The following is an 11,405-nucleotide window of genomic DNA, read 5'->3' on the forward strand; positions in this document are numbered from 1 at the left end:
TTTCTAATACATTTAAAATTTGGGGATCACCACTTTTCTTTTGCTAGCTGACAATTGTTACTGGTATTCCCCAGGCTTGTAGCTTGGCAATTCTAGCATGACTGATAGCCATGAGCATTGATAACCTGGAGTAGCACAAGACTGTTATTGAGGTTTGCATTTCAGTTTTTATAAAATCTTATTGTAGTATAATAAGTTTCAGGGAATAAGGCTGTTTAAATTGTCATTTAATGAATGAAATTATTCATTCAGTCTTGATCATAATTTCATACTCAATTTGTTCTATCTACATCTGGTTCAAAAGAAATGTTACTTCTTTTATTTGAGACAGAGTTCCACTTTGTCACCCTCAGTAGAGTGCTGTGGCATCACAGCTCACAGCAACCTCCAACTCCAGGGCTTAGGTGATTCTCTTGCCTCAGACTCCTGAGTAGCTGGGACTACAGGAGCCTGCCACAATGCCCGGATATTTTTTTTGTTGCAGTTTTGCTGGGGCTAGGTTTGAATTCGCTGCCCTCAGGTATATGGGGCCGGCACCCTACTCACTGAGCCACAGGCGCTGCCCAAGTTACTTACGTTTTGTCTTGAAATATCCTGGAGAGATTGTCTGGTTAAAGTTGATGCGTTAGTAGCAGCAACTGGAGTGTGAAATGAGGAAGTATTCACTTCTATGGGAAAGAAGTACTGTTAAATCTAAGAAAATGATACAGTTTTCCCTTCTAGGCTGCCATAATGTCTAGTATTACCATAGTCAAGGATGTATATACTTATGCAAGTTAAGGCAGTAGTGCCAAGGATGACTGGATGACTTCTTTGAATTTCCCTGCCTGATTTACAGTGGATCATCACTGCCTTTGGGAGCAAGCCTGAACACCCTAACATTTGGCCCTAACTTCCTTTGCACAGATTTTTTTAAATCAGAGAAAAAATTTAACTTGAAAAACTACATGAAAAAACTAATTATTTAATTGAAAAAACAGAACAATTATGAATATTATTTACCTCCATCATTTGAAGAGAGTGGCATTGTAGTCGATTCTTTATCTTCCTGTGTGATTTAACATTCAAAAGAAAAACATTCATTAGTAATTAAGCTACTAAAAGAGACTTTTGCTTAATCTATAGTAATCAAGTTAATACAGTATTTGTCCCCCTTTCCCTGCCTTTTCTACTTCTTTCCTAAGCATTGGTTACAATGCTAATACATATTTCAACTGCTTGCTGGCCATCTCTGACAAACACCTAAACTTAACTAGTTGAACATGAAGCTCATTATGCATCTATGTACTTGCATCTTTGCAAACTCACTTTTCCTCCTCTATTCCATATTTTGGTTAAAGACATGGTAATCCACCCAGTGGTCTAGTCTAAAAAGCTTAGAGTTATTCCATTTATTTTGGATAATGTCAATCTAATTCAATCTAATGCTTATTGAGCACATTGCTTAGAACTGAATATATATACATATATGTGTGTGTGTATATATGGCAAATATACTGGCAGTGATTTACTGAAGAAAAGTAAAGTTAGAAGCAGCAAGAGATAAAGAGACAAGACACACAGAATAAGAGTTTTCAAAGGTGGGAAACATAGGGGGCCATTGCTAGCTTGTGGAGTTTCTGAGAATGGTCCTGAGTGTTTGTTCCACTCAGCTTTTATTGAAGGCTATTATCTCATTTAGCCCAGAGGGTAAGCTGAGGAAGGGAACAAATATATCAGCAGTTTCTCTGAGTAAGAATGTTAGTTCTTATTCTGTCTACAATCATTAACTTTAAGGGTCTAAGTAGCCTTGAGAAATTCGGAACGTGAGCCTTGTGTGGGGGCAGCCTCCTGTCTGTGGTCACACACACAGATTCCTTGGGGGAGGTTAATTCCCATTAGTTCACTGTGAAGAATTGGTGGAGTAGAAGAATTTTCCTCTGATCTCTACCCAGAAGCATCTTCCTCGGTGATAAGGTAGTATAAGCCCTCCTGCCCCTATTTCAGGGTATGAGCTGTTGCCTTGGTCTCTGCCCTGGCCGTAATATAAATCCCCACAATGGGTATTTGCTTTGACTGTTGACTGGGCAGGGGATGGCCGGGGTAATGTTTCTTGCCAGGCCTTGCCATAGCCTCCTCTACAACCACTGTCTTCTTCAGAGTGTTTACAACCTAGTAGGGGTGTCTGCAAGCTGTATCTCCTACAGAGCAGTCTTCTAGGAAAAGCAGGAACTGCTCAGATAAGTAACTTAGTTTCTGGCTTAAAAGCAAACTAGGTAAACTGTTTTTATTCTACCTTGCTCAGCTTATTTCTCTGTTCTTTCCTTTTTGGGGGGGTGTTTTCCCTTGCCAAGAATGGATTCTTTGGTCCCCATTCTGCCTGTGTGTATATATAATTTTCTACCTCAAAAAGCTTATCCTGGGCTCGGCGCCTGTGGCTCAAGCGGCTAAGGCGCCAGCCACATACACCTAAGGTGGCGGGTTCGAATCCCCAGCCCGGGCCTGCCAAACAACAATGATGGCTGCAACCAAAAAATGGCCAGGCGTTGTGGCGGGTGCCTGTGGTCCCAGCTACTTGGGAGGCTCAGGCAGGAGACCTGCTTGAGCCCAGGAGTTGGAGGTTGCTGTGAGCGTGATGCCATGGCACTCTACCCAGGGGGATAGCTTGAGGCTCCATCTCAAAAAAAACAAAACAAACAAACAAAAAAAACCATGTCTTGGCTTGGTGCCTGTAGCTCAGTGGGTAGTGCTACACGGAGGCTGGCGGGTTTGAACCCAACCCAGGCCAGCTAAAAACAATGACAACTGCAACAAAAAAATAGCTGGGTGTTGTGATGGGTGCCTGTAGTCCCAGCTACTGGGGAGGCTGAGGCAAGAGAATCGCTTAAGCCCAAGAGTTGGAGGTTGCTGTGAGCTGTGATGCCACAGCACTCTACCCAGGGGATTCTCTTATCTCACCCTCCCAAAAAAAAAAAAAAAAAAAGCTTATCATCCAGTAGAAAAGACAAATATGATATAGTATAGTGGGTTCTGAGATAGAGGTAAGCCTGAGCACCATGGGAACAGAGAAAAGACATCCTATATCATGAAAACCTATATGCAAAAGCTGAATCTTCTTCTTCTTCCTCTTCTTCTTTCTTCTCCTTCATCACCACCACCACCACCATCATCATCATCATCATCATCATCATCTCCCTCTCTGGATCCACACATCTATTGAGTCATCAGATGTGGACACAGTCTAACTCCAAAATATCTTGAATCTGTATCCTCTCATTCACCCTTATTGTTATTGCCTTGGGTTGGGGCCCTTATTCTTTTTTAGCTGAACTATCTGAGTAGACTTAAAATTATCTTCCCTCTAATCTTTTCTCTGTACCATCGATCAAACATACTGTTACTGGGTTATCTTTTAGAATCCAAAGCATTCTTATGTCACATTCCTACTGAACAACCTTCAATGGCTTCATTATATACCAAGAGGATTATAATGATTATATTCATACTTCAGCAAGGTGTACAAGGCTTTAGCTTTAATCTACCTTTTCAGTCTCATCTCCTGCACTTCCCTGGGTATGCTGGCTCACACTTAAGGTGCTTTCACTTACACTTTTACCTCTGTCTGCAACATTGCCTCCCTATATCCTCACATCTACTCATCTGGGAAACTCCCACTCACATTTCAAGACCTAACATAAACTTGCCTTTAATACAGCCCTTTTAGGCCTCTCTAGGCAGAACTAGGCTCTAAATCTTCTGTGCTACCCATTGCATTTTATAAATATCAAAACTGTCCTCTCATTTTAGTGTAATAACTTTTGTGTGTCTGATCTTTAGGTAGTGATTATGTCTTTTCCATCTTTGTATCCCACGTTGTCCACTTTTCCCCTTTCCCTTTCTTTCTAGCTTAGCCCAAGACCTGGTCCACAGTAGGCTCTCAACAAATGTTGGCTCTCATCATCATCAAATGTTTTAGTTAGTTTCTGCTAAGCTGCAGGGTATATTTAGCATGAAGCTGATCCAACACTTTCTTTCCCAGGGAGAGGGTTAAGATCTGTGTAGGACCCAATGATCTCTAGCCTAGCTAGAAATTAATGATCAGTACACATTATTTGAAACATATAATTTCTACCTCTTGTTCTGTTGTGTTACTTTGTACTTCAGGAGGAATACGTGACGAGGGTACCGTCTTTTTGCTGGGAATCTTGGCATCATTTTGAGGAAGGGGAACTGACCCTGAAAATAAGTGAAAGGGAAAGCATATAATTTTTAAAGAACTTTGTTGATGTATAAATGAAGCATAGTAAACTGCATATAGTAAAAATGTACAATTTTTTTTTGGTTATGACATACATACATATAAACCCATGAAATCATCATCACAATTGAGATAGTAAACATATCCATCACCCTCAAAATTTGCTTGTGCTCTCTAATAGTTTGCCCTTCTCTCTGCTGTCTCACAGGCAACCATTGATCCTGCTGTCATGATAAATTTGTTTACATTGTCTAGAATTTTATATAAATGAAATAAAACAAGATGTAATTTTTTTGGTCTGGCTTCATTCATTCAGCATAATTACTTTGAGATTCATTAGTATTGTTGCTTATATTAATAGTTTATATCTTTTTATTACTGAATAGTATTCCATGATAACTATGTACCACAGTTAACCATTTATAAGGGCATTTAGGTTGTTTTCCAGTTTTGGGCTGCTATGAATAATGCTGCTATAAACATTGGTGTTCAAGTCTTTATGTGAATATATGTTTTCACTTGTATTGGGCACATACACATACCTAGGAGTGGAATGGCTGAATTGTATGGTGGATGTTAAGTTTAACTTAAGTTTACAAATTATTTTCCACCGTGGTTGCATCATGTTACATTCTTACCAGCAGTCAAGAGAGTTCTAGTTCCTCCACATTCTTACAAATACTTGGCATGGTCAATTATTTAAATTATAGCCATTTTACTGGGTATGGAGTCTTATCACAGTTTAATTTACATTTCTCTAACAACTACTAATGTTGAACAGCTTTTCACGTGCTTATTTGCTATCTTTCTGTCTTCTTGAGTGAAATGTCTGTGGACCTGTTTTTCTCAAGTTGTCATACCTTTGGCCATTTTTATTAGGTTTTATTGCAGTATATATAATATATGTTTATATTTTACATTTATTCACAATGAACATGTCTTCTATATGGAGGTCTGAAGACCCATATTTTTTCTGTACTTACTTTTGGGGTTTGACAAATGTGAAACAGCCATTGTGCAATTGGCCTCTTATTTCAAAAATTTTTATATCATTTTCTCGTTTTTGATTCCTTAAGTACTCTTTACCCTGCAGTACTCTTTATCTGCTATTTTGGGAGGTGAGATCAGAATTTGTAACAAAAGGAATGCCATTATAAATACCAGGGTAGTATTCAGCACCTGTCATCCAAGAGTAGGATGAAATAGAGGAAGACAGCATGCCTTGTGACCCTTGAAATTAGCTCAAGAATTTCCCCTAATTTCATCTTACTTTTTTGTGTAGCAACACCTTGCAATACTTAGTTCAGAAAATTATCCTGTAGTGTACTGGAGATATCCTTGACCACTATAAAGTTATTTGGGGTCAAGAAGAATGGGTATGTGATTTAGGAAAAGGTAACAAAGAAAAGCCACTCCTTTAGCAGCTCAGTGATAGGAAGATGGAAGGATAGTGGGAGAGAGAAGCCGCAAAGCAAAGAACTCGGATGGGGTTTCACATTTGTTTTACTGGGCCTTGGTGGGTTTAGATAAGTGAGGTTACTATGGAGAGCAAAGAAAAGAGCCTAACTCCATTCTACACATAGGAAAAAGAGATCTTTTAGTTCACCCCTCGCCACCAACTATGCTACCTTCCTTCTCATGGAGCATGGCCCAGGAACTTGGCCGTTCTACAGATGGTCAGGCACAGCAAGGCTCTCTCTGAGGTTTTGTTTTTTTGTCAGTCTTGGTTCTCATGTGCTGTAGTCATAGCCCAGAGAGGGCTGAAAGTCTTCCTGGGACACTTGCTGGGGGAGTCACTGTAGTGGAGATGAGAGGGCTCTCCCTTGAGTGTCATGGGCAGCTAGCTAGAACTTGGGGGAGGGTGGCAAAGCTAGAGGCTCCACTAAGCTCTAGGAGACCAGAGCATGAGTCATTATGTCAGTGGCAGACTTCAACTGTGAATGCCAACAGGCCAAGCATTATTTGAGTGGAAACAGGGGCATCTCTCTGGAGCGCAAAGGAGGCAGAGGACATGTCATCAAATAACCTGACTATTCTGCCTTCATGAGGTCATAGAAGCTGGTGTTTCCCAAACTTTAATGTGCATACTAAGCACTTAGTAGATCTTAGGTGGCATCTAAGAATCTACATTTCTAATAAGCTCCTATGTGATGCCCATGCAGCTAACACTTAGAGGAGTAAGAACATGAGCCACATATCTTGACTCAGACTCCTGGACACCATTCTTGGGAAAGAGGAAGAAAGATGAGGCGGCTCCGTGGAAATCTAAGCCATTTTGGGGGCCTCACAAAGGCAGAATGTAGAGGAGTATGATAGAAAAAAATCAAAGACTGATCTAGACAGCAAAAGGAAGGCAGACACTTGAATTTAGCAAATAGTGCTAGTCCTGTATGTACGTTAAAGAAATCTACTCAAGAAGCAGGTTGAAGTGTTTAAGTGACAATAAAGCTACTACTCAGCTGGGCTTTTCTAAAAGGAACAGGGAAACAAGACTGGCCAGTACCGAGGGCACACTCCAGTGCTGCAGAAAAATATGTGGCAGAAAAATTATTTCTGCTGCCAGTGAAGGGACCAGTTACTTTGCGATCTGAAAGGCCCAAAGCTCAAGAAAGGGCAGGGCTTTAAGAAAGAGCATTGGGCAGGGGTCTTGGTCCTCACTAGGATTCTAGGGCAAAGGCCCAGAAACATTAGTAGTACCTCCAATTAAACAATCTGCAAGAATGTTCTCCAGGTGGAACAAATGAAACGTGGGTAAAAACTTCCCCAGGAGACAGAACTGCTTTGCAAGAGGTGGCAGCAGGTATTTGAGGCACAGACTGAGAAAATGCCTCAGGATCTTGTTGGGAATAGAAAAGTGTAAAGATGAGATCAGAAGCAGGGGCTGTAGAAAAGTGAGGGCTCTGAACTGTGCTTGGAGAGTCATCAGCTGCAAACTGGTCTGCCCTATGTGTGGGAGGGTAGAGGTAGTGGCACCAGTTGAGTAATCAGGGAGTCTAATCCAGATGGCAGCCTCGTTGAGTCACAGAACTGAAGCATTACTCAAAATCCATCATTGGATAGAAGGAGCTAGAGGATTTATCTGTATGGTAAGGAGAAGAGGTCATTACCAAATCCAGTCTTCCCACAAATTACTAATTCCTAATCAAAATGTTTCAATTACGTTTTAGTCTTTGGTGTCCTTGGTATGTTTGGCGTCCTGAGTGTACTTCGCGGTCCACGGTGCTGACACTTATTTTCTTTTTCTTCGGAGTAGCTTCTTAAAGAAATATAACGAGACATTTACTTTTTAGTAGTGGAGATGACAAAATTATCCCAGATAGACTATATTTATTTACCCTTTCATGCCCAATAAGAGGAGAGCCAATTACCAATCTATATGTAGGGATATAGGGAGCAATTGGAAATGATAGCCACCAGTTCACAATGGAAAGTGATTATGTCTTCCAAGGGACACTTGGAAATGCCTGGAGACATTTTTGGTTGTCACAAATAGGGGTACGGGGTGTTTCTGGCATGGGTTGAGGCCACAGATGCTATTGCTCAACATCCTACCATGCACAGGATGGCCCCGACAAACAAAAGATTTTGTTACCCTAAATATCAATAATGCCAAGGTTGAGAGACCCAAGAATAGAGGCTGTGATGGGGAGGAAGGACAATTACTTTTATAATATCATCTTGTCTAATTAAAGTCATACATTAGTTCTAACTAAACATAATTATCTTCTAGGAGAAGGGAAAACTATATCCTGTTCCTGAGAACAGGCTTTTCCTCTGTGTGGGAGGCGGTCCAGAATAATGACTGTGCTGGAGAGCCTCCAGGCTAGCGACAATGACAATTCCTAGTTGCACCTCAAAGCTTGGCAGAAGCAACCATATACATAGACCTCATTTGGGAAAACCATGATTACAGCTCTTGTTTCTAACCATTTACATAGACAAAAGGATCCCAAACTGCATGTGTGCTAATTGGGTTTTCAGTAGAAATATAAGATGTGCATCCCTTGGTGTTTGCATGGTCCAAGATGAGAGTCTTGTTATAGTGGTATGAGTCAATTTCATATGTGAAATAAGTATCCTTGCTCTTCTGTTACGTCTGTAATATTATGAATTTAAATTCACTTGTGTTTTTTTTTTTTTTTTTCAAAAAGGATGAAGCTGGAAGAAGCTCTATAGCCAGTAAAGTGATCTAACATTGTACAGGCACAATGTTATAGTCTCATTGCTTCACTGAACTGACCGATGAGCTTGTCTGACTGATCGCTCCTTTATACATGTTTCATTCCCTTTTTCTTATATTGTCTATTCTTACTAGTGCCTCCTTTTAAAACTTTCTCTTGGATACAGTTTCTCTCTTGTTCAAATCATTATTCTTTTCTGCTCTCCTTATAAAACTTATTTTTTTCTTTCTCTATCCTTTTCCCTTCCCTCTCTCCCCTCCCTCCCTCCCTTCCTTCCCTCCTATCTCCCTCACTTCCTTCTTTTTCTCTTTGACTTTTGTTTTTTATGTTCTTTCACTGCTTTTTTTATTGGCTCCTCCTTTTGGAACTTACTTGGTGATCTTTCTCTCTTGCTTTCGTTATTTTTGCAGTGGCATTTCTTTCTTTTTTTAAAATTGACATTTATATTTTAATACGGGATAACAAGTCAAATTACAGCCAACTGTTAAACTTTTCTTTCGTTTTTAAAAATTCTAGGGTACAACAAAATCAGCTCAGGAGGCATTTTTTCTTGACAAACGATCCCTACTCTTTCCCATAGCAGGCTCCTAAGCAATCTTCTAAGTCTAATCAGTCACATTAAGATACCGAGTGGTGAGGCTTTCACATTTGCTGCTTATAATTCTTAAGTGGTCGCTATCTAATATTTTCACTTCTGGGTAAGAGAAAATGCATTTTGGTCCATTAATTCACCCACTCGCTCCTGGAGGACATTAACCAACTCTGCTATTACAAAGACATGAGTGTCATCAATGTCTTGAATTATGAACTTCTTCCCCAGGGCACTGGACTCATCCCAGGACAAGAGAAACAGCTTCATGGCGGGGTCACATTCTATAAGCACTCCTTTCAATATGTTGACCATCTTCTCCCAGTCAGGAGGTGCAGATGACCTCAAGATTGCTCCACCTACAGACCAGCTGCGCCTTGTGTCCCCGACAGAGTGCGCCTGCGCCAAGATGTCATCATGCCAGGGACACACTCCTGCAGTGGCATTTCTTATTAACTATCAACTTTTCCTTATTGAACATCTTACTTCCTTCCCTCTTTCTTGCCTTCCTTCTTTCCTTCTATCTTCCTCCTGAGTACTACTGTAGTTTTTTGGTCATCTTTTCTTACTTCTCGCTCTCTCTACCTTATTTAATTATTGGCTGCTCCTTTTAAAACTTTTATTTTCCTCTTTTGTGTAAAGTCTTCTTACAGGCTTCTCATTGTTTTTTTATTTTTTATGTTTTCTATGTTTCTTGCCCTCGGTAGAGTGCTGTGACATCACAGCTCACAGCAACCTCCAGCTCTTGGGCTTAGGTGATTCTCTTGCCTCTCAGCCTCCCAAGTAGCTGGGACTACAGGTGCTCGCCATAACACCCGGCTATTTTTGCTTGCAGTTTGGCTAGGGCCGGGTTTGAACCCACTGCCCTCGGTATATGGGGCCAGTGCCCTACTTACTGAGCCCCAGCTGCCGCCCCAGCTTCTCATTTTTAAAACATTTTTATTCTTTGTCTCTTTCTGTCTTACTTTCCTTTTTATCTTTATCTATTTTCTTTTTTGCGCACTTTATTCTTATTGGCTCTTTCCTGTTTGTGAAACTTTCATTCTCTCATTTTTTCCTTCTTTACTTTCTTTTAACTAGTTATTTTTATACATCTTCTCCTTATTTTTCTTCATTTACAACTCCTTCTGACCTTAATTCAGTCCTCCTTTCCTTTAATCCCTTTCTCTGTGTCTTTTTCTCACTCCCATTATTTCTATTTCTCCTCTGTACTTGTCAGCACCCATACCCACCCTCCTTCCTCCCTTCCTTCTGCCTTCTTTTCTTTCTTCTGCCTTTATTCCTTCCTCCCTTCCCATCCTCTCCTATAGTCCCTTTTTCTTTCACTCTCTATTTACTTGCCCCCTCTAAATACATTTTTCATTTCTTCTTTCATTTCCTATGTTTCTATTTTTAAATACTGACTTTTAAAATTACGTTCCTCTTCTTAAGATAAGTTTGTTCATATTCTCTCTCCTCCGTTTCTTTTCTCTTTCTTCTCTTCCTCCTCCTATTTTATAACTTCCTCCCTCTCCTCCTTTCTAACTGTAATCTCCTCAATGTTCTAATTAATTGTAATATTTTAACTAACTTCTTCCTTTTAGATGGCTTTCCTTGCTGTCCACAATTGTACTTAATTTTATTTCTTTTTTTTTTTTTGGCTGGGGCTGGGTTTGAACCCACCACCTCCAGCATATGGCCCCTCTCTTCTAAATTACGCTTTCTCTCTCATTCTATCATTTTATATATGTTCTTTTCCTTGCTTCTGCGCACATGCTCTCTCATATCCATCTACCTATTTGCCAAGTCATCTACCTATCTATTCAGGTATTAATCATCTATCTTTCTGTCTTTACGTTTCTGTTTTATTTTCCTGTCTCCAACATTAAAGTCTTCCCTCCCCCCCACAACTATTGTAGTTGGTTTTCTTTTTCTTTTCTCTCTTTCTTTTTCTTGGAGACAGGGTCTTACTCGGGTGCCCCAGGCTAGAGTGCCACAGCATCAGTCTAGCTCACAGAAATCTCAGACTCATGGGCTTAATGAGTCCTCCTGCCTCAGCCTCCCAAGTAGCTGGGACTACAAGCACCTGACACAACACCCAGCTAATTTTTGTAATTTTAGTAGAGATGGGATCTCCCTCTTGCTCGGGTTGGTCTCGAATGCTTGAGCTCAAGAGATCCTACCACCTCAGCCACCCAGAGTGCTAGGATTAGCGAGCCACTCCCTCACTTGGTTTTCATAGGGGCTCTTCCCTCTCCCTCTCATATTCTTTCTTCCCTTAACTGTTCCTTGTTGACTTCCACTATAACCTTTGTTCTTCCTTCCTAAGTTTATTTCCTTCCTTTTTACTCCCTTTGACTCTTTCTCTCACTGGATTTTATTTTTTCTATCTTTTTTGCACTATGTTTTCTTCATGGGC

At 40.4% G+C, this 11,405-nt stretch overlaps 1 pseudogene across 1 annotated transcript; it reads right to left on the minus strand.

Moving 5' to 3' along the window:
* Positions 1–8,925: 8,925 nt before the first annotated feature.
* On the minus strand, positions 8,926–9,355 carry LOC100941901 (annotated as a pseudogene). Its single transcript, XR_001161576.1, has one exon. The product of XR_001161576.1 is annotated as a general transcription factor IIH subunit 5 pseudogene (transcript).
* Positions 9,356–11,405: the final 2,050 nt, after the last annotated feature.

The sequence above is a fragment of the Otolemur garnettii genome, unplaced genomic scaffold (assembly GCF_000181295.1).
Source record: "Otolemur garnettii isolate 467f Iridium unplaced genomic scaffold, OtoGar3 scaffold00109, whole genome shotgun sequence".
In the NCBI taxonomy this organism is placed as follows: domain Eukaryota; kingdom Metazoa; phylum Chordata; class Mammalia; order Primates; family Galagidae; genus Otolemur; species Otolemur garnettii.